Source organism: Armigeres subalbatus, chromosome 3 (assembly GCF_024139115.2).
Source record: "Armigeres subalbatus isolate Guangzhou_Male chromosome 3, GZ_Asu_2, whole genome shotgun sequence".
NCBI lineage: Eukaryota > Metazoa > Arthropoda > Insecta > Diptera > Culicidae > Armigeres > Armigeres subalbatus.
Genome location: NC_085141.1, coordinates 80,113,338 through 80,138,650, shown reverse-complemented (window position 1 = coordinate 80,138,650; position 25,313 = coordinate 80,113,338). Strand labels below are relative to the sequence as shown.

General features: G+C 37.1%; 1 protein-coding gene and 1 long non-coding RNA gene across 3 annotated transcripts in view; both read left to right on the top strand.

The window, feature by feature from the left end:
* Positions 1-25,313, top strand: part of LOC134227828 (dual specificity tyrosine-phosphorylation-regulated kinase 1B) — a 173,859-nt gene that overhangs the window by 20,839 nt on the left and 127,707 nt on the right. The window lies entirely within an intron of this gene.
* Positions 23,901-25,195, top strand: LOC134221174 (uncharacterized). Its single transcript, XR_009982242.1, has 3 exons — positions 23,901-24,528; positions 24,593-24,667; positions 24,721-25,195. It is a non-coding gene; the product is annotated as an uncharacterized LOC134221174 (long non-coding RNA).

The window sequence follows — 25,313 nt, the reverse complement described above, 5'->3', positions numbered from 1 at the left end:
TTGAGATGGTTTTGGCCATGAAATGAGTTTCAAATTCAATAAATGAATTAAATTAGTCATAGAAAACTTGAACCTCATTTTTCTCGGTTCAGCATTGTTGGTTTTTCGGCCGTAATCATATGTTGCTCGAGATATGCAATGTAAAGAAACGTTTCAAAAGTTATCAATGTATGAATCTTATGTACGAAAACGTTTCAAAAACAATTGCAAGTATTGTTACATGAGAGAAATATGTTGATGTATTGTATCCTCAGTGGTGATACAATCTGTGCAACTATCAAGAAACAATGTATCCTATTGTACACCGTACATTGTATTGTAATTCAATTGTTTACACTATTGAACCAATAGTACATTTTTATCCGGGTACCCAACATCGCTTTTGGTACTTCTGTTTTTGGTACCCAGTTTCTGTGTAGTATACCCGAATTCAGCGCTCATTTTGGGTGATTGGTTCGTACGCAGTTAGTGCTAATTATCGGCATTTAACTTCTCCTGGCGAAAACTTGCAATTGGTGGAGGAACATCGAGCCTTTTGTGTTTGTATGGCTTCTTTATGTAGAAAAATAGCTCGTCGATACTTCCGAAGATTTGTTATCATGAATTAAACGAAAATAACACAAAAACATTGTACGCCATATTGAATGAATGCTGGGTAGGGGTATTAGCCTTCTCTTCAGTCCCCTGGTTTGATGCGACCCCAGGCTGTGACGACCAATGAGTCACATTTAGAAGCTGAAATGTGTTCCAATTATTTAATTTTTCAAATTTAGTGAAAACTATACCTTTTTCTCTATGTTGATTGATTTTGAGTATTCGTAAAAAAGCATTATTTAATGTCTCTTTTGAAAACGCAAACATTAATTAAATATTGTTCTTGATGCATTGCATATTCATCAAACAGAGAAAAGAAGAAGCAGAAGCAGAAAATCAAACTGTTTTCAATCATCGGAGTATGAACGAAAACGTGCGTGGTGCGCGTGCGCCTTTCGGCAAAGCACAAGCCCGACACTACGATCGAGTCTAACCGAAGGTGCGTCGCTTCGTTGATTGTTCTCGCAGCGCGTCGAACGGGTTTGACTCCTGCGCGCATAGCAGAACTTGCATCTAAACGTGCTTGCTTCGCATGCGAAAGAGGATGATTTGAGGAAACGGAGAAAGCTGGCAACGCTCACGCTGGTCCTCTGCGCGCGGAGAACGAGTGACCATATTGTCTATGCGAGTCATCGCTGAAACGTCGCTGGACCGTCGCGTCGCTCAACCAGCGAGCGCTTTCCAGTTTGGTGCTGCAGCGACGCATTCAATTTGCCTGTGTCGCTGGAGCACTTACTGGAAAGGGTCGCCAGCGACCAGCGACGTTTCAGTCGAGCGACGTAGTTCAAACATGTTCTTGATTTTATCTGCATCCACAATTATTGTATTATACCAAAGAGGAAATTATTTCAAAACATTTGTGATGCCGCAGAACTTTAAATTTGACTTCTGGTAGCGCTGCTGTTGGTTCTTCATTATGGATCGTACGACTGGCTTTCTATGTGATGGGGTGTGGTGTGTCGGAGAAACACACATTTAGCTGCAATTTGACTGTACGCCAAGCATGTGGCGTTAACTTGATCAGCCTTAGAAATATTTTGTTTCTTTAGATGTTTAGATGTTGAAATCATTGGAAATATTACGTGACACTTTGTTTAAAAAATTTACTGAGTAAATTATTTGCCCTTATTATTAATTGCCAAGACATTAATTTCCTACTTCTGACCTAAAAATGGTTACCTGTTCCATGAACAGGTAGAACGTATGGACGAGTCGCCTCTGAGTCGAATAGGATTTTTATTGCACAGTTCTGTTTTCTCATCAAGAAACTGCTGAAAATTTCAAATAATTTCTTTTGGAAAACGAAAAAAAAATCCATTGGAAATTTAGAAGAATTTCCTTTGAAGATTCATTAAAGTTGCCCAGAATTTTGAAAAAAAACTAGAGATTCTGTAAAAAAGTGAGATGGATTTTTTTCTTATTTATACTGGAAATTCTTCGGAATTTGATGTTTATTGGAATTTTCATCGTAAATATGCATTTCGGATCCTTCTACGGATTCTTCTAGTTCTTTAAAATTTCTACCGAACATTTTTCGGAACTCTTCCACAGAATTTCGGAAAAAATGTCGTTGAAATTCTAAAGATTTTTCCGTGGAGACTCCGAAGAATTTCTTGTCAATATTCCGAAGGGTTTCCATTGCAACTCCAGAATAATTATTCTTGAAAATTAAGGAGATCTTGGAATTTAAAATTAATCCAAGCAATAAATGTAGGCAATAATTTAGGCTTAAGAAGCCTAGTTTTTATGATATTGAATAATTGAGATTATTGATCGAAAAATTTAATAATGCATCTAAATGTTCTAAATGCACAAAATTCTAGTAGTGCGCATGAAAAAGGTTATGACATAGAGAAGCTTGCATTTAAAAATCAACATGAAATTCTAAATAAAATGCTTTTTAAATTCATAAAATGGTCTTAGAACTAAGTAGATTCCTGCGATATGAAAAAAGTGGCAGTGTTCCAGAAAAAAAACACTCCCATTCCTAAAACAATCTAGGTTAAAAAATAGTGCTATAATAACGATTGAAATTGAATTCCAAAACAAATCTCAACCTTTTCAGGACGGATGGGTCATATATGCCCAGCGTTTTAGATTGTCTACAAAATCACAAAAAAGAGCTAGACCACCATTTTCTTCAGTAAAATTGTTCATCTAGATATTAACTTTACAGAAAAAAATATGGGAGCTCAAATTTGACTGACCCTGAAAACTCAGTTATCCGAAAACTTGTGCCTAAAAGCATGCAAATGAAGATGAAATGTTTGAGTCGTTTTGAACACTCAGATAAGATAGGTCATCCTGAACGTTAAGCCAGTGATTAATATTCTGGAATACGGGATGCTAAAGGTACTCCAAAATGTTCTCAAGTTCAGCCCACGATATCTACCAGATCAATCAAGGCATTTGCAATGTCCTCATTAACATCATCGGTATATACCCAACCCGATGAAATAGGCATATGATCCTAATTTCCATTAACATGAGATCCTAGAATTATCTTGAGTCAACATCAAGTTGCACAATGACTATGAGGTTTGTTCGCACACTTTTTTTGTACGGCCTTAGAAGCACTGGGTACACGGACTTGAATGATTAAGGTGACACGGGAAGCACGAACAATCATCAAATCGTCATCATTTCCATCATTGAATGCTTAATTTTGTTTCTACTACAAATATTATTTTGAAAAAGTATCTCCGGCGCGTGCTTACTCACAATCTACATGCTGATACATTTACAGTTTCATCAAACAACTGAAAACCGAAATACGCCGCTCCAAAGTTACGAGGTGACAATGCTAGAAAGAGACAAAAGATAGGAAAAATAACACGGTGTGTAGTGCCTCCCCGAGTCACCTTAAGTAGTTCAAACATCACGACTTTCCGGACGTTTTGTATAACCTAAAAATGTCTGTACACTCAGGTTTTTTTTTACACGGTTGAAATTCATCAATTTCCCGGTTAACCTAAACTTTCACAGCTTTTTAAATACCCCCTGAATTTTCTTTGATTCTTTGTGAATTTTTTCGTGGGGTTAACTCATTGTTTCATTGACGCTTAAGGTCTTAAACGAGTAAAACCAAACCGTGTAAAAAAAACCTGGGTGTAGTAGCTTGTATAAATAATAATTGAAGTCATATGGACCTACTGGGATATTATATCATACACCATTCATAAGTTGGTTGATTGGATAAATCGAATGATCCGAACTCCAAAATAATAATTGGTCTAAAATACATTCATGCCTCTATGAGTCGCTTATGCAAGGACCATTGACTGAAGCATATTCGTTATGTGGAATAGAAGTTCCTTGGAAAATTATTCGAAAGAACCATCAGAGTGACCGAGAAAATATTTTTAGTATGGCATCATTGGCTTCCACGAGTCGATATCAAAATGAAATTTCAATGAAGAATTAAAAATTTTAAGAGATGAGCCAGCTCTGGATTGAAAATCTCTTTAATAGAGAAAAAATAGAAATTTTCCATAATAAAATAGGAGATTGTCAATAAAGAAATCAGGGAATGAGTATTAAATAAATATAGAATTACTAAAAATAATGCAAAATTTCTACAAAACAATAATGAATTAGCACTTGTAAAACCAAAAATATGAAATAAGAATTTTCCATAATCAAAATCAAAAAAATACAATATTTTCATGAATCATGAATCATTATTAGCAATAAACAATTACAATTTTTTTTCACAAAATAAATATTTTTTCCACAAATTCTCTATTTAATAAAAATGAGTTGAGATTTCCTTCCTGACGATTTAACTCGCGAACGGGTTGACCGATTTACACGATTTTTTCCTAATCGATTCGTTTTGGGATTCGCAAGGTTTGCATATACAAAAAGTTGGTGAAACGGGGAAATGTAAAAAGTCATTCAAATACAATTTTGGGTCAGCTGTTGAGTAAAACTCAACAAACGCACGGAAATTGATCTAGAGTGCGATGCTGTAAATAATTCATTGTGACATTTGCAACACCTGGACAATGCTGGGTTTCTTTCACATCAATCAAACCCGTTTTTAACAGCATATGGCATTAAATTCATCTAAAAATGTGTATATCTTCAAAGATACATGAAAATGTGTTTTTAAAAATGTAAATCAATTTTTTTCAAAACGGTGTAACATCATTGTTGAAAATATTGCACATACACCGCTTAGCAGAAAATGTACTTTAGAAAGTTTTTTCGAACAACTAAATAGCAAATATACTATATTAACAATATGATTCACTCTCACGAAATTTTGGCGACACCACATGTGGCGCCAACTCGCGTCCAAAAGGATCGATACACACGTAAATCGAACCACCCAAAATATGACGATCGTTTTACACACACTTCAAAATGTCATCATGAAAAAAAAAATAGGGATGCTTGATGTATTTTTGAAAACGATTATGTTTAATCGAATGCAAACGGAAAATCAAATGTTGTAGCAGAAGTGTGTTAGGCATATTTTTGTGGAAATGTATAATACATTTGATATAGCTCGTTGAACTGTATCCGGCGGGACCATGCCGTTGCACCATATCGTATTCATTTTATTTATTTACTACTTTAATGTAATATGTTCGAACAATATTTTGTTGTGGTCCGCCACTTTGACTTTATATAGTAATTTAATTCAAATATGATCAATTCATATTGAATTGGTGGAAAGAATCTCCTCTTCATTATGTCATATGACTTGAAATATTTTCTACAGAACCATGTCAATCAGAGTAATTCCTTTACACTTCCAAGACTCTGTCTTCAAATATGAATTCTACCATCTATGCACAGAGAGAGTATGACTGCTTGCTACAAAAAATTAACACAGAGAGAATATAATCCCTGGGAGAACGAGATAGCAAAGTGCTTGACAGTCGAGTCTTACTGGATTTCTCTCTGCATTGCACATGCGTTTTTTAGCTCGGTTTCCTATCAGAAAAACTCTTCATTATATTGTTTGAAAAGATTGCTATTGACAACCCAAAATGAATTGAATATCATGTTGCAAACGGCCTCTTCAATACGAAATACCAATTATCATATAATAAATGGCGTAATCTAAAAATTCTAATGGTAATTGTGGTAAATATTGATTTGAGTTAGCTTAAATTGAAATATGTAAATATTGTAAATAATTTTAGACTGCAAAACATAAAATATGTAATTATAACCAAATGTATTTGCTTGACGCATAAAGTTTACTGCACATTTTTGCCATTCTTCCTTGTGCTTATTTTACGCTTGACTACAAATGACATGCTCTGTCATGCCTTCATCACTTGTCTAATGCAAATGTCAATATCAATATCGCTTCACGGTTTATCGAACTATGCAATGTGGCACGGCAAGAATGATCATGTTGAGTAAATTCTGGAAGGAATTGGACATGTACAAGTATAATATTGGTACAGATTTGTCATATTTAAAGTCCATTTTTCGTCATTGCAAAAAAAGCGTGTGCAACTCGTTGCAAAACTCGATTTTGTCAGCACTCGTAGTATTTATCCAACTCGGCAAGCCTCGTTCGATAAACGTACGTCTCCTGCTGAAAAAATCATCTATTTGCAACTTGTTGCACCAACTACTATTTTGATAACTTATTGTACGTTTATAACGAGTTGTATGAGTTGATATTGAGTTATACGTTTATCCAACCAGGCTTGTCGAGTTGGATAAATACTACGAGTGCTGAAAAAATCTAGTTTTGCAACGAATTGCACACGCTATTTTTTGCAATGACGGAAGATGAGCTCTAATATGATAAATCTGTAACAAAACGGTACGAACTGATTTACTTCAAATGATCATTCTTACCAATAAATCATGTTGCTGCAAAGAACCGTCATATTCCATGTTATCGTACCACAATGCGTAGCTCGACAAGCCTTGAAGCGATAGATGAACTTGCCTTTGGAAAATTCTGATGTCATGGCCATCATTACCCAAGCTGATTCAGCATAATGTAGTTATGTAACTACTGATCTGATGTTGGTTTTTCATTATAGCATCCAAATGAGTGCTATAATGGATTTTATGTCACTCATTTAAACTCAATTGACAAAGACAAAGTCAAAGATGTAAATATTTATGTTTAGATTTTCAATTCTGAAATAAAAACCGGTGAAGAATTTTGGGTTATATTTTTAATTTTCGATAAAGTCAAAGAAAAACAATCTAATTTAGATCAGTCATGAAAGCAATAAAACAGTCACGTAATCTTCATGTGACACACTAGTGCTGGCCGATTGAGTGAAATTGAGTGCCTCGACCTTTGAATCACTTAATTGGTACGTGAATAGTGCTGTAAAAAACACGTTGTTTTTCACGTTGATATGATAGGAAGATTATTTTGGGTGTAGCCAACACCGTCCTGTAAAACCATATTTTTTAAACCACAAGTTCCGACAGTTTGATAACCCGCTTGTTATGCTTTCGCCATACAAATTTCTAGCTTCCCGCGCATATACATATACACCCAGATGCTAGCAGCTGTGGGTAGAAAACCAGCGCAGCAAGCATTTCCACGTCGGAGCAGCTTCTATTATTGGAACGAAGCACCATTTGTTTTTCTCTATATTATCGTAAAACTTTATTAAAACGAGGAAAATCGATCATTTGATGATCGATTTATTCAAAGAAGTATGGGCATCCCTATACCTTCGAATGTCATCTTTTCAGCTGCATGACTGTCGCTATCGTCGCCATGGGATTTGCTAGAATAAACAAGAAGAAAACATGTTTAGATTCCTCTTTGCTCGCTAGATGATGTTGTTATCACCGGCAAATGGTTCGCCATTTCGTTGTATGAAAAAGCTCGAAGTGAACCATATTGTTAATATAATATATTTGTAAATAGTTTAAAACATGCGTCTGCTTGTACTTTTTCTTCATTGATTTCAAAATTAAGCATGTTGCTTGAATATTCTGATTTTCGTTAAGAAAAACATTTTACGTTGTTTTTCTGCAGCAAATGTTGTTACGTCGCACATAGGGGTATTTTCGCAATCTAGCCGGAATAAATTATTTTATCTCTCAAACTGCTATATTTCACCTTATTTTATGATACTGTGATGATAATTTAGCTTAAATATCAGTTTTCCTAATTTTCACTTTTTGACCCATGTGTTTTACCCTTTAAAACCCTGAAAAACATTGATAATTTCAATTAATTCGTTCTCGTCATCGCTTCTACCGAAATCAGTTCAACTCTATGTGTTTGCAAGGGGAAACATAGAGCTAAAAGATGGCGTCATGGAAATTGCTCTATGGCTCTTCCTCTTTTCATAGGGATGTTGAATGTATGATATAGGTCATAAATGCCTTAAATACAGTACCAAACTAAAAACATCCGCTTTCAAAATGGCGCAAATTTGCGCAAGATTTTTCTTCGGGATCCTAAAATATAGACATAAATGCGTCCTCTCTTTACTGAAATATTACCGAATGTCATCGAATAAGTGTTTTATGCTTATTGAAAATATGAGGAACATTAACTAGTTTTAGCTCGAAAATGGACTTCGAATTACTCTTTTGTATTTCTGTTCAGAATCATTTATTCTTGTCAAAAACACGTTTACATGATACTATTTTGTCTACTTTTTCATGGTATGTACTGGTCTGTGGATTACTGTGACAAATATTTGACCACAATAAAACATACCGAACGTAATAAAATTCAACAGAGAAAACCGGTAATTTCCTCAATGAAAACCTCTAACTTTCTAGAAGTGTAGTGGTAAGACTTTAAATCTAAATAGAAAACCTAGTACTAGGAGTGGCTCGTCTACTATTCAGAGAAGTTTGAGACATATTTAGACTGCTCTAGGACAATTTTGAAAATTTAACTTTATTCCGGCTAGAATGGCGAAATACCCCTATGTGCGTCGTGTTGTAAGTGTTGCAATTTTTTTGTCGCATGTGCGTGAAACCTTTCAACTTGACGCAACATTTCGACGTATCAACAATGCAGCGTACGGAGCAGCGTAACATTTCGACGAAAGTAGCATGACATCGGTCATGCTGACGTATCAAAACGACGTATGTGATTTATCTGTTGCAGAACGTTGTAACATATATTTTTATCAAAATAACTGAAATGTCCACACGCAGTGCAGATTTCAGGGTCAGTGACGATGAACCTTTTCATAATGTATCGTTGAGGTGTATTCAATTGCAATAAAAATGTTTAGTTTCTAAATAGGAATAAAAATAAAATCTGAAAACTTCCAAGCTCATTTTCTCAGCTTGATCAAAATGTTACATACGCCGATTCGAAAAAGTTCCCGAGAAATATCCATTAAAAAATACTAAAAAGCAATCAAATTGATAAAATTTTCCATAAACTTCAAACGCTTTTAAAGAAGGGGTAATCTATGGAAAAATGCTCAATTGTTGTCCTTTTTTAATATCCTTTAATGGAAAATTTCCTTTGTTTTTCAATGTTTTTTATTGATTTTTTCGTGGAAAGGTTTTAATTTTTGGTAAAAAAAAATTGTATTTTGTGGAAAATTTTGTAATTTTTTTTTTCTAATATTGATTTATTTATGAAATGTTTGTATTTTTCCGTGGGAAATTTTGATTTCTTTATGAAAAATTATTCTTATATTTGCAATTTTTGGTTTTAAAAGTGTTAATTTATTTTTGTTTTGTGGAAAATTTCTTAATTGTTTATGGAAATTTTGCATTAGGGGAACAGACGGCTTTGGCAGGTTTTGTTCTATTATTGGCAGGGGGGTTTTTGTCGACCGAATTCTATGAAATTTGGCCTCAATATTCTTTGATATGCAAAAAATGTTTGGGTCAAATTTGAGCATAATCAGTCATAAAAAAAAACCCTGACAATAATAGAACAAAACCTGCCAAAGTCGTCATTACCCCTATTTGTAGAAAATTTAATATTTTTTTATTGCTCATACCATGATTTCTTTATTGGAAATTTCCTAATTGTTATGGAAAATTTTTTAAATGTTTTAGGCTGAGTTTTTATTTCAGTCGATATTGTATCTTAGAACATCACCTCATGGAAGGTCTATTGTAGCTTGTGAAAGTAATAAATGAAATTGCATCGGCTCAATGGACCTGCTTGGATGCTTAGCGATACACGGATACATCGTTTAGGACTTGGTTGATCGGGTCGTTCCAAAGCTCCGTAATATCATGTCTTATGATTACATAAATATTTGTAGATATATTCTCTGCTTAGGACATTTTGTTTCTCGACATAATTTTTGATATTTTCGAGGATATGCACTTCAGAGCAGTTTGACCCGAAAAAAAAATACGACTTTTCAGTTCTTTCTATACTTGTTTTGGCAAGATCGAGTGGAAAATCCTAAATATGTACGTTAAATCCTTTTTACATCGTCATGAAAGGGTATAATACCAAAATATAACAATAAATTCGAGAATACCAAAAGGAACCCAAAGATATTAAAGACTGTAGATTTGAAATGAAAACTAGCATTTTATGCCAAAACTGTATAATTCAGGTAAAGGAATATAAAGGACATTGTGTTACGGTTCTGATTAGAATCATAGAATCTTGGCATAATGAAGAGAGTTTTGAGATTATGAATAAAACTTGTATGCCTTGAGAAAAACCTATTAATTTTGGAAGGTAAACTAATTTGATGTTTCCGAAAACAATACTGGAATTTCTACAGGAATGCTACTCAAAAGAAACAACAGTAGGAGGTTTTATTTGCATCTCTAAGATTACATATTAACTTTGTGATTCTCTGATAAACTTTTTGTTGTAAGAGTTTAGTTTAGATGCTTCGCTGAGGTTAATATCTTAAGAATTTCCAGTACCTCCACGGAAGGTCCCAAATACTCTGAGGAATCTATAGGGATATTCAGTGATGAACTTTAAAATTGTTTTAAAAAAAATCACTAATAAAGAAATTGAAAAAAAAAAATTAAGAAATATAGGGATATTTTGGAAAATTTTTAAACCATTACAAATTTTTCTCGAAATTTTTATAACATTTTCGCGAGTCCACATTTTTTTGTATCCTCCTGATGCATCAAAGATGTGCTAGTTTGATTTTGAATCAGTTGGAATTGTCCATCTTCAAAATTGATCGGATTAGCCATATGTTTTAGTTACATAAGGGAGGTGGGTTCTGCCAAATGACCACGATAAACAACAAGGGGAGGGGGGGTTGGTTTGTTGAAAATCTTCAAAAATATGACCACGTGGTTTCTGGATGACCCCTAATATCCAAACGGCACTGATTAAAAAACAACAAATTTACATGCAAGGGTTCTGACTGTTTATGTTGACTTTTTATAATTTGTTTTGCAAATACTAATATGTATACCAAGAGGTGCTGTAAATAGATTATTATATGGGTTAGTCGGCATGAGCGAGAACTTTATGTATGGTTGGTGTATTTTTGAATCACTCATGCATCCATGCGTACGTCATACTAAGGCCGGAATGGCCTTTGTTGTACATATGGGAACGGTTCGCCACTTCATCTCATAGCTCCTATTTCCATCCCATCAAAGCAAAGCAATGGAAATGAATTTGGTTTGTTTATTATTTTTGTGATTTTTTTTTCAGCAGTGAGCACACATGTTGACAAAAAAAGCGACGAATTTGGTGCCGTATTTCTTTGTTTAGCGATGAGATTGATATATGTACAGTAAGTTGGAAATCGGAACAGTTCCCCTACATAAAATTTGCCTTTTGCCTTTTCAACTTTATTACCCAAATTCAGTAGAATTTTCATTGGAAGTTTAGAAGACTTCCGTTAAAAGTTTTGAACAACTTTAGTTGAAAAACAAAATATTTTATCTAATAAAAATTGAAAAGAGTTTCTATGAGAAATTCAAACATTTCCCGGTGAATTTCCCCTAGAATTTTGAAAGTTTTGGAGTTTTGGAAGAATTTTCCTGGTAAATTTAGATGAAGTTTTCATTGAAATTAGGAGGGAACTAGACATTTTGATTTTTATTTGTTGTCGTTATCATCTCAATCAAACGACAACAAAATCAATCATCAACGGCGCTCACCTGCGCACTTTTGACAGCTTACCGACCTGATGCTCTTTATGGCGCTCAGCTCGAGGTTGTCAGTCTCTGCGTCACGCTTGACTCAGGTTTTCGTTTCGGATAATCTCGTGATGATCACGTTCACGGCATTTTGCATCAAGACTGGAAATAACCCTTATGTCTTCAAATTTTTTTCAGTAATTCATTATGCTATATTTATGCTGAAAATTTATAAAACTGATAACTAACTTTTCAAATCCCAGGGGGACTATTTTTTTTCTCTCTGGAGGTCTAAGCCCCCCCCCCCTTTATTATTTTATCACATTGTGTCATGTTATGACGATCATGACATATTATTTGTTCATCCGGAACAGAGAATTTAGAACAAAATTATTGCAGAAATGTTTTTTTGTTAACATATTGATATAATAGTGGTATAATTTTGTTATGAATAACTAGTCGAAATTACCTCCACCACCTTACCTTTTAAATCACTTCAAATTGTCTTTTATAACAACAGTGTTAAACAATGTAAAAAATTCTGAAATTGTAATTTCCATTCCTAATATTGATCACAAGAATCGTTCATATCGTAAATTGCTCTCCGGATATATTGATGATGAGTTGCATTTTCAAATGGTGTCTGTTAGTGTAATTTTTGATGAGTAAGCATGAGTAAGCGACTATTTCAAGCTTGAGGCAGCCTTGGTAGCCATAAGCTGATGTAAATTGCCCTCTAGTGAACGCATTACCAACACTGCACATAATAACTTTCTTTTTTTCTAAATAATAATTTTCAAATAATTATAAACAAGAAATAAAACTCATGATTGTAATTTTTTTCATATTTGATGAGGATCTCTTCCATAGTTATTCTGTTTTGCACTAACTGCACCTTGAATCACGAAAACAGAACATTCAGATAGTTCCCATATGCGTTCAATTGCATCATTTTTTGTTTTGTTTCGTTCGTTCCTCGCCACAATCAACGGGGGAGGGTAGGAGGCGTAGAGACAAGCAGACAAGACACACAATGAGCGGAGGTACACAGCCTTGGCATTTTCCGGTGGCGCTCTGATCGGTCACTACGTTGCCTATTTCGGGGAGCACTGATTGCCTTCGGACGTCACACTACTGCCTGGTACCGTGTAGAGTGCCGCACTCACGTTGTCCGACACTTCGGCAGAAGTTTTCGTTCATTATTTCGCAGTCGAAGACGCGATGATGTGCTTCTTTTATTGGTTTGCTAGTGCCAACCAGCGGTGGTGGTGACGTCCCAGGTGGTGACTACATCGTCCTTCCCGAAATGCTGTAAAAGGAATGAATGTAAATGTAGGACCGTGGGTTGATCGCGGCTTTTTATGCTAAAACTATTGCTGCTCAATCGATGTGACATCGATTCAAACATCTGTTCTGAATTTCCATTAAAGTAAAACATTACCAAAATATTGTGAGCTTTTCTGTTTAAGTTTGATCTTGATCTATTTTGTCGTTGGAATTGAATCGAATCATACAAACAGTGTTTTTAACAAACATGTTTTATTTTTAGGTTCTCATTGTTGCTAGGAGTAAATTTTTGTATGTTTGTTCTATTATTCTTGCCGGTTCTGGTGGGTTGTGTGTATCATATAAATACCTTTTAGCCGGATATTCACCCCCTCACACAAACGAAAATTTAAAAAATCCCCATTGCCAACCGGGTGGTGACGAACATCTGGTCATCCATCCGTCGCACTGGGGAACAATTGGGTTACTAATTTGGCCATAAACAATTGTGAGCAAGCTGATTCTTTGTAATAAAACAATAATAGGAAATATCGTATCCAATAAAGAAAGGCGATTATTATTTATCTTTATAATACTTATCCTTATATCTTCGTTGAAAACGAGAAGCTAAGCTATACAATATTTTTTAATTGTAAAGGAGAATTAGTTATTTTATGTGACAAAAAAAATTAAAGAATATGTTTATGATTCAAGTATAAAGATTGCTTCCCTGTGCTTACCTCAAATTTGATCCACTTGTGGATTACACCCTCCTAAACTTCCTCAAATAATTTACCATTGAAAAAAAAAGTTGATTTATTAGTAAACCTATTTTAAAAGCATATTTTATTACAAAAATAATGAATGCCAAATTTGATAATATCATTTTGCCAGGAGATTAGAAACCATTACGCTTGATTTATACACATAGCTTAATGTCTCAACAAAACGTTCCCATCTATTTTTTGTTTTTTTTTCAAACCCACAACTGTTGTGGTGTATATCTTGCAAATTGGACTTACAAAGGTGGAAATTAGGGGGTGTTCAAATGCATACAATGCGGGAACCCACTAAAATACGTTGAGCTCGTCTCATAAAAGTGATACACAAATAATTTTGACCATGAGTTTCCGCAGTTCGCTCCTTTATCCATCCGTTGGACCATACCTTACCGGTGAGTCATTCGTTTGATTCACACCGGCGCGGCTGCTGCACAGAATAATGAGAAGGCCGTGTGTCGAGCGGCTTGGTAAACAGCTCAATCGACTTGCATTGCTAAATTGCATATTCATATAGCGCAGCTCCCTCTGAGCGCAGAGAGGTTACCAACACCTACATACGGGCACACGCAACCACGTCATGCTTTAGTATGGTTTAAAACACCTTCCAGCATAAGATTTCTATCTGTATGCAAGGCGGCGGATGGCGTCAACTCTTTACCAGATCATAAAACCGCAATCCGCAGCAATTCGCCTAGTAGTCGCTAGCAACCTCTTAAAATTGGATTGTTTTCAATTTTAGTTGGCTCTAATAATTGGAAAAGTAGGAACAAAAACTAGCTGCGGTTTGTTATCATTTTTGATAACTGAAAAATAAGCCTCCTGAAAGATACAACTTTGAACTTGTTTGACTACTCGTACTAAATTCCTATGACCATCTGAACTGGTTTTATCTAAAGAACAAGAAGAGGCTTGCTTGGGACAAATATTCATCTTCATAGAGCCCAGTAAGAAATGAAATATCTCTCACTTATTTATATAAACAACATTTAAAAAATGCAATAAGACTCCGTTCTTAACTTTGTTGCAAGCTTGAGTTGTGTTTAAGTACCACAGGAATAAGTGATATTTTTCCGCAAATTTCTCGTTTAATTCATTTGACTTTGGACATGACATTTGGACGCATCTGGCTTATTTTCAATAGAAAGAAACAAAGGTATTTCAACACACAATAACTGCCCATTATTGCATAGTTGTTTATTATGAATTATTTTTGAGTACACATGAGTATTAGCACCGAGTCCACATAATGGCAGTGGGTTTGGCTTCCTTACTAATACAGCCAAAGATTGCACTAGATTTATTAAATTCGTCTACTTACCTGCAATTTACAATATCCATACTCTTCAATTCAACATAAAGATAAAATTAGTTCACTTATTGGATAATTCCTTAAGTATTCTGAATCCAGCGGGTTGTTTGCGTTTTGGTGTTGGACATTTCTCAGCATTTTTTTTTTTCATTGTTTGCATTACGGGTAATGTATAACTATCCAGTTATCAACTGATATTTGAAAACTAATAACGAACACGTGGGATTAAAGTAAGAAATATTTTAATCTTGGCAGATTTGCTTCTCTATAATCACATTTCAAATAACTGCAGTATTCATGACTCCTTCCAGTTTCACAGTAGCCGGGCAACCAGTGGAGAATGTTGAAAGCTTCCAATATCTTGGTAGCCAAATGGCGTCAGACGGCGGTACCAAGATCGACATAGGCGCACGGATCAAGAAAGCAAGGGCTGCCTTTGCGAGTTTAAGAAATATCTGGAAAAACAGGCAGATAAGTGAACGCACCAAAATACGAATTTTCAACTCTAACGTGAAATCTGTGCTGTTATACGCTAGCGAAACATGGTGTGTATCAGTAGAGAACACTCAACGGCTGCAGGTGTTCATTAACAGATGCCTGCGGTATATAATTCGGGCCTGGTGGCCTCACAACTGGATCTCAAACAACGAGCTCCATCGTCGTTGTCACCAGAGGCCGATAGCAACAGAAATTCGGGATCGGAAGTGGGGCTGGGTCGGCCACACTCTACGTAGGAGCGGAAACGAAATCTGTAAGCAAGCATTAGACTGGAACCCAGCGGGACATCGCAGCAGAGGCAGACCCAGAGGCTCATGGCGGCGAAGCCTCAATAAAGAAATTAAAGAAGTCGACCGAAATCTAACCTGGCAACAGGTTAAAGCGATAGCCGGGCATCGCTCAGGATGGAGATCTTTCAAGTCGGCCCTTTGCACCACCGGAGGTGTACAGGATCCTTAAGTAAGTAAGTAGCAGTATTCATGTGTGCTTCGAGCCAATGATTTGATGAGGCATATTTCACCTCTCTGTCTACAGACGGACCTTTCCTACTCGTACGGTAAGATACGCTGCTACAAAGCAAGACTGGGATTCGACATCCCTGGACATGGAAATATCACCGTGTTAGCCTCATGATATACGAATGTAAAAAGCTGCGAGGCGGCAATGTCCCAGTGGGGGTTGTAATTTGTAATACCAATAATAAAAGGAAGAAGAAGTCTACAGACGGAGAGGCATTAATGCTATATATTCGAGCCAAAGGTTGTAGATGTGGCGGAGCTTCACCTAAAAATATCCTACACCATTTTTAATAATGCTCGAAATATTGTTTGACTACTACTAACGCCAACGTCAGTCACTCGCCGCTAATACGCTTTAGACGCCACCCATCGTCAAGTAATATGATTTGCTTTTTGAAGAATGTAAAATGGTGGTCCTGAAAAGAACCGATTTTCATTCCACAATGCGCCTTTTCAGTCACTAACAAATCCAAACGTAAGTACGTAAAAAATTCGCTTGACTACTACTCTTGCTGTCCAATGGCCACTCGATGATTTTCTGCTTAGATGCCACCAAATAGAAATTATTTTCAACATCGCCAATGATGTCGCGGAACCATAAACCCATGAATTTTTTGCAATCAGGAAGGGTTCTCAATCTCAAGATATGTTGGGTCTGAAAAGTACCGATTTACTTTTCGCAATGTTACATTGCGTGGAAATTTTTTGCTGCTGTCAGTGACGGCAAATTAGCGATCCTTTTTCTACTGGGACCGGTGAGACCGCTTTCGTCGTTGCTTTTTTTCTTTTTTTTTTTCACCGTCTTACACCAGATGACGCACAGACTGAACACTTACATTTTGCATTAGACAACGCACGTGACATTTACACTCAGTGGATCAATGGAGAATTTTCCGCTTTACGAAAAGTTTTATCCTTACCAGGGGCGAACCCACACTCCACAGCACGCAAATGCGCCTAGTCGACTGACGCTGCTAATCTCACGAAAGCTGCTTTGCGACCCTGGTGTCCGCTCTCCGTGATGCCTCGAACTGTGGATAGGAACCCAGCTTATGTGTTGCACGATGTCAAAGTCTGTGATTGTGATGCACATAGGGATTAGTTGGTTAATCAATTTTTAATAGTGCTTGGCGGAATTTAATCTAATAACAGTTTAGCACTTTTAACACCCAAAAGGCCAAGCTTTTTGAAAAAGCGATTTTTCATTTTGAAAAAATCATAATTTTTTTATTTTTTGTCCAATTTTGATGAAATTTTGACACAAGGTCCAATTTTTATTCTAGTTTTGGCTCCACACTGAGTTTTTCGAAATTTCTGGATGGTTCCGGAATTATTCCAGATTCCCTTGGGGTACCAGCAAACTGGTGTTTGGGGTATTTCGCCAGTTACTCAATATTTCTCCATGGAACCCATATCAAACAGTATAAAAAAATGTTGCCACACTAAAGACGACTCTCATAGCGATTTTTCCGAAAGTTGGTCTTCCTTACGGACATCCCCAGGAAGCTTCCAAATGTCCCCAGGGAACCTGTAATGGGGACAATTTCGATTTTGCTCCGAAACATGTCGTGCGACGGCTCTTTCTTCACAATTTTTCATGAATATACTCGCTGTTGTTATAAAAGTGGTCTATGGCCAGTTTGGCTACTCTTGTGACGCCCGGAATGCCCCCAGGGAACCTGTAAAGGGGACAATTTCGATTTTACTCCGAAACATGCCGTGCGACGGCTCTTTCTTCACAATTTTTCATGAATATATTCGCTGTTGTTATAAAAGTGGTCTATGGTCAGTTTGGCCACTCTTGTGACACCCGGAATGCCCCCAGGGAACCTGTAAAGGGGAAAATTTCGATTTTACCCTGAAACATGTCGTGCGACGTCTCTTTCTTTACAATCTTTCATGAACATATTCGCAGTTGTTATAAAAGTGGTCTATTGTCAGTTTGGCCACTCTTGTGACACAAAGAGGACAATTTCGATCTTGCTCCGAAACATGTCGTGTGACGGCTCTTTCTTCACAATTTTTCATGAGTATACTCGCTGTTGCTATAAAAGTTACCATTGGTCAGTTTGGCCGCTCTTGTGACGCCCGGAATACCCCCCAGGGAACCTGTAAAGGGGACAATTTCGATTTTGCTCCGAAACATGTCACGCTACGGCTCTTTCTTCACAATTTGTTATGAATAAACTCGCTGTTCTTACAAAAATGGTTTGGCCACTCTTGGGACACCCGGAATGCTCCCAAGGAACAATTAAATGGAACAATTTCGATCTTGCTCCGAAACATGTCGTGTGATGGCTCTTTCTTCACAATTTGTTATGAATAGATTCGAAATTCTTATAAAAGTGGTCATTGGTCTGTTTGGCCACTTTGTTCAGAATTGCTAACGTATTCTTTTCAGAATCCTAAATAAATTCTGTTCAGAAAACCATTCGATTTTTCTTCCAGAATCGCAAACAGATTCTGTTAGGAACCTTCAACGGGTTCTATTCAGAATCTCAAACGGATTGGGATCCGAATTCCAAACAAATTATGTTCCGAATCTCAAACAGATTCTTTTCAGAATCCTAAACGGACTCTGTTCAGAATTCTGTACAAATTCCTCTCCAAATCTCAACCGAAATTATGATCAGAATTACGAACGGATTCTGTTTAGAACTCCAATCGAAACGGATTCTGTTTGAAATTTTGAATCCCGTACAGATTCGTTTCAGAATCTCAAATAGAGTCTATTTGGAATTCCAGATGGATTTAGTTTAGAATCTCGAACGAATTTTTTCTCATAATCCTGAGTGGATGCTTCTTAGAATCTCGAGCCGATGCTAATCAGGATCCCAATAGGGTTTTTCTCAGAACTTCACCCTAATTTTTTACGACAAGTTATTGTTCACTAAGCCTCGAGCATAAAAAACATGAGATCGAAATTATAGAATGGGTCAGCATATGATCAACTGAGCCGAAAGGTGCTATGGAGAAAAAACAATTTCTCGTGTCAAGTCTGCTACTGCAAAAAATGTACTATAGACCTGGGTGCTGCTGAAAGAGTCGTCTTTTTGCTCTCAAGCGAGTGAAGGGGTATTTTGAAAATATTCCCATGAGCCAAAATATTTTGCAGTTACTTAGTTGTAAAAAATTTCTCGCTCTTAAGATTTATCTTTTCATGCTGCATGAGGGCGCACAAATGCGCGATACTCGACAAATCGATTTTATTCGAACCTCCCAGCTATAGACTAAAAATCAGCTATGGCGATAAAACCTGTAGAAATAATGTCCTCACAAGTACATAATTTATTTGAAAAAGACTCACAGGAATAAAATATGTTATCCAAATACACAATATTCTGTAATATGTAATATAGACTGAAAAACAAATGCTGTAATAATAAGTTCAAGTTCATAAAAAGTTAGTACGTATTTAAACCCCCAACTCGATTTTCCAGCAGTCAGTTCAGCGGATACGGGCATCGAGGTTTTTTTAAACTAATTGCTTGAAAAGGTGCTTCCGTTGCATGCAGTTTATTCTCCAACGGGATTCGAAATTCGAGTCTTTCAATTATCTGCAGGGTAACATTAATTATATTTTATTTCTGAAACTGCTGTTGGTAGCGAGGACTAAATACGAAATATCGTAAACCGTAACACACTACGTCAAAGTGATTACCGTGTTAAGGGAAAAAAATATATGTATGTATGAATGCCATCATTATTTTTAATAAACTTTCACACAGTTCTGTTTTGTCTTGAATATCTGAAACATCATAATTCTGCTCCTCAGATTCCCCAGTAAGTCCTGGTTGAAAGTTTACTTTTTCTCCGACTTCAAGACAGCATCACTAGTTCTTTAAACTATTTCTATGTGTGCACATTTAGATTACTCCGAGGATACTGCAAGCAGCGTAGGGCTAGTAGGATATCGCAAGGGACAATATACGGAATATTAGGTAGAAATGACAGAATGCTTCATTACTTATTCAAAACTCCCATCACTTGTAACTATGAAACAATCAGCCATTGGCTGTGATTTTACTCTAAACATTCTAACGAATACCGTAATTCTACTTGCTTTCATATATGTTCACGATGTCAAGCGTGAATTATAGCGAAGTCTGTTTCTATTTGTTCCTCTTTTGACTGGTGCCGCATCAAAATCAATGACTGTCATCGTCAAAATTCTTGGAATTCTATAATCCCATTGTATTATATTATGTGGGCATCGATGAAACACAAAGTATTCGGTGGTACATCATTTACAGCCTTTTGCAAATAGAAGCCGGTTGCGACAGTATATAGATGCAAAAAGGGCTTGTTTTTATCTGAATTTTAAATCTTACTTTTCTTCGTATCGATAAAATTTTCTCAATCAAATTCCCTTGACCTTCAAATCCAGTTGTCAAGCGATATTGAGCTTGATCAGTTGTAAAAATGGAGAGCTCATCGGAGTCGGATCTAGTCAACGTGCATTCTGATGTCGACGAATTTGTCTGTGATCTGAACAGCGACGAAGAGCTTTTTGAAGTGCATCCGTTTGCATACGAAGAGGATGAAACGACATTTTTTAACAAATCAGGAGATTTTAAGTGGTCAACAAAGCGACCTTCCAAAGTTCGTTAAAATGATGCAAAACTTGAACGTGACAAAAGTCTCAATCTATGTTTAAGTAAAATAAGTTCACCTAAAAAAGCATTTATGGAGTTTTTCGACGAGGAGATGATGGATATGTTAATGCTATACACAAATACGGAAGCTGCTGCAAGGAGTGATACCAATTATGGTCCCTCGACCACTTTTGTAACAACAGCGAGTATATTCATGAAACATTGTGAAAAAAGAGCCGTCACACGACATGTTTCGGAGCAAATCGAAATTGTCCCCTTTACAGGTTCCCTGGGGGCATTCCGGGTGTCACAAGAGTGGCCAAACTAACCATAGACCACTTTTATAACAACAGCGAATATATTCATGAAAAATTGTAAAGAAAGAGACGTCGCACGACATGTTTCGGAGTAAAATCGAAATTGTCCCCTTTACAGGTTTCCTGGGGGCATTCCGGGTGTCACAAGAGTGGCCAAACTGACCATAGACTATTTTTATAACAACAGCGAGTATATTCATGAAAAATTGTGAAGAAAGAGCCGTCGCACGACATGTTTCGGAACAAAATCGAAATTGTCCCCTTTACAGGTTCCCTGGGGGCATTCCGGGTGTCACAAGAGTGGCCAAACTGACCATAGACCACTTTTATAACAACAGCGAATATATTCATGAAAAATTGTAAAGAAAGAGACGTCGCACGACATGTTTCGGAGTAAAATCGAAATTGTCCCCTTTACAGGTTTCCTGGGGGCATTCCGGGTGTCACAAGAGTGGCCAAACTGACCATAGACCACTTTTATAACAACAGCGAATATATTCATGAAAAATTGTGAAGAAAGAGCCGTCGCACGACATGTTTCGGAATAAAATCGGAACTGTCCCCTTCACAGGTTCCCTGGGGGCATTCCGGGTGTCACAAGAGTGGCCAAACTGACCATAGACTATTTTTATAACAACAGCGAGTATATTCATGAAAAATTGTGAAGAAAGAGCCGTCGCACGACATGTTTCGGAACAAAATCGAAATTGTCCCCTTCACAGGTTCCCTGGTGGCATTCCGGGTGTCACAAGAGTGGCCAAACTGACCATAGACTATTTTTATAACAACAGCGAGTATATTCATGAAAAATTGTGAAGAGAGAGCCGTCGCACGACATGTTTCGGAGCAAAATCGAAATTGACCCCTTTACAGGTTTCCTGGGGGCATTCCGGGTGTCACAAGAGTGGACAAACTGACCATAGACTATTTTTATAACAACAGCGAGTATATTCATGAAAAATTGTGAAGAAAGAGCCGTCGCACGACATGTTTCGGAACAAAATCGAAATTGTCCCCTTCACAGGTTCCCTGGGGGCATTCCGGGTGTCACAAGAGTGGCCAAACTGACCATAGACCACTTTTATAACAACAGCGAATATATTCATGAAAAATTGTAAAGAAAGAGACGTCGCACGACATGTTTCGGAATAAAATCGGAATTGTCCCCTTTACAGGCTCCCTGGGGGCATTCCGGGTGTCACAAGAGTGGCCAAACTGACCATAGACTATTTTTATAACAACAGCGAGTATATTCATGAAAAAATTTGAAGAAAGAGCCGTCACACGACATGTTTCGGAGCAAAATCGAAATTGTCTCCTCTACAGGTTCCCTGGGGCATTCCGGGTGTCACAAGAGTGGCCAAACTGACAATAGACCATTTTTATAACAACAGCGAGTATATTCATGAAAAATTGTGAAGAGAGAGCCGTCGCACGACATGTTTCGGAGCAAAATCGAAATTATCCCCATTACAGGTTCCCTGGGGACATTTGGAAGCTTCCTGGGGATGTCCGTAAGGAAGACCAACTTTCGGAAAAATCGCTATGAGACTCGTCTTTAGTGTGGCAACATTTTTTTTATACTGTTTGATATGGGTTCCATGGAGAAATATATATATAAATATAAACACCAGTTTGCTGGTACCCCAAGGGAATCTGGAATAATTCCGGAACCATCCAGAAATTCCGAAAAACTCAGTGTGCAGCCAAAACTAGAATAAAAATTGGACCTTGTGTCAAAATTTCATCAAGATTGGACAAAAAATAAAATAGTTTTGATTTTTTTAAAATCAAAAATCGCTCTCTCAAAGAGCTTGGTCTTTTGGGTGTTAATCCATTGTTTTTATTAGTTAGGCAAGATTTTGAAGAGTTCATCGATCGACTGATACCAAAATCTCCAAAAACGGTTGGAAGACAGCTGAGTTATTAACCCGTACTTCCTGATCACTGTTCATGACTGTCTCAAATTTGAATCTGCAGAATGACCCCTTTACTTAGGGGCCGTACACATATTACGTAAGCACTTATGGGGGGAGGGAGGGTATATCAATATCTTACGCGCCATATAAATAAAAAATCTTTTGTATGGGAAAAATCTTACATGGGGGGAGGGGGGGTCAAAAAACCCAGAAAAAATGCTTACGTAATAAGTGTATGGCCCCTTATCTTCCCGAAGGACGTAATCCCAATTCGAAACAAATCATTCCCAAATTCCAACCCTCGGAGTACGAAAGCAAGCGTGCGGCAAAGCACTGCCCAACGTAGCGTTCGAAAACAGCTAATATTGTCAATCAACATTTTTTTTATAAAAGTGTACGATGTACATGTACTTTTCCTCAAATCAGTTTTTTTCAACTGACTTTTTTGTAACATCGCCGGCGCCCCTAAAGCAATTTGTACGTGAATTCCAAATAGAATGACTAATGACACTATTGTCATTGGAGGAACTATTCGGCCTTATCAAAAGTACAATGAAAATGATGATGAAACCAGAATTCTTTAATGTTAGGTCAAGAAGCTTTCTAGATAGTGATGATGGAAAACAACATGCCTCATACGCTTCGGAAGGTGTCTGAGACCATGGAAATTTCCAATAAAAATCTAACAGCATTTCGTTGCTGCTTGTGGATTCTTGAAGAAGATGCCATGTAAAGTGTGCATGTAAACAGTATATTTGTTATAAGAAAAATAGGAATATTATTCAAACCGCATGATTTATCAGCAAACAAAAACAATAGTGTCCAACTAGAAAAGTTTCTCCGTCGAATGAAACTAGTTGCACTCGAATTGGTCAAGTTCTTCTATATAAAACGTGTTTAACAAAAAAAAATCCCGGGGCTACACACACACACACAGACGGACATTTGCTCAGTTTTTTTAGCTGAGTCGATTGGTATATAACACTATGGGTCTCCGAGCCTTCTATCAAAATTTGGCTTTGTTGTACGAGAAAGGCAAAAACAATTTACGTTCGCTTTGTGCGCTATCAGTAACCAACCAGCTTGTAACATGGTCACTATTTTGTAAATATTATTTTTAGATTTATTGAATATAATCGTGAAATTGTACATATAATATAATAAACTAATATAAATATTTCCGTTCTATTTATTATTTTTGTTCTCAATGTTAATTTATTTTCTACTTGTAATTATTTATGTTCATTGTTAAATTCACTTGCATCCCATAGTCATTTATGTTTGAGATATTCAGTGTCCCCATTTCCAATAAAATGCACTACTTCAAATCCGCATAGCTTGCATTCAAGTCGCCTTCATTAATTAAAGCGTATGCAATCATTCCCACTCCGCTATAAAACACGAGGGTCAATCCGAGCATTGCTCTCTTTTAAAAAGTATAAGAGTCCAAAGATAAATTAAGCGAGACAGGTCATTCAGACGAAAAGGAAAGCGAAAGAGATAGCGCTTTAATCGGTTCACATTCGTGGTTGATGAGAATCGTCGTTTGATCAAGTCGTGCAATTACTTCGGTAATTTCACGTACTTCCGGTCACGAAGCAATAAGTCCTCACTTATTCTGAGGGCTTCAAGAACTTCTACTCGTCCATTCTGACCTGGACCGTGGAAGAGGCGAGAGTGCGTGATAATTGTTTAGTGTCGCGGTGTGTTTTATTTGGTAATTTATTAAAATGTGAGAAGTCTTCTAGATTAAATTAAAATGTTACTTTTTGTTCCTTCAGTGTAGTCAAAGTTTAACGACCTTTGTCAAGGGTTACGTGCGGTCAAGTTGTGTGTGCGATTGTGAATAGAAAAAGGTAATTAGTGAAATTGTTGTGTGGAGAATTTTTTTGTTAAATGTGTCGAACAGCCGTTCGACGGCTTTTTATTTAAGAATCGCTTCTAGCGATCCACGGCCCATACTCGGCACACCGCATCCACAAGCCAAACGCGACTCTCGACCCCACGCTTCAGCGCACAGAAGTCCCGGTTTGAGGGGAAAGCCGGAAGGGAACCATCGTTCCGACAGAGTGGCCATCGAAAGCCTTTTTTCTTCGCTACGACCCGTAGCGCGACAGCATCAAGCCTTCGACGATCCCCATCGTCGTCATCTGCGCCATCTTTTATCGGTGCGCGCGCGTCTCAGTACCAGTTCGGGACCATCCACCGTCTGGGAATTTCCGTTGTGCAGCAATCCATCGTTTTGGGACCAATCGTCGCCGTAGTCTACGACAGAACTCCGCCATCGCCGCATTTGGCACGGTTGCCGCAATACATCGCCTCCATCGACGGCCCGCCGGTAAAATTCTGCTTTACCATCAGCATTCGTCCGCTGCTGGACAAAGGGTACCGTGGTAGAAAGCCAAAACAAATAACAATACGCATGCGTTAAACTCCACACACTAATCCTGAGCTCGAAGATCGACGATGGTCGATAGTAGAAGTTAGACGTCGATAGAAGCC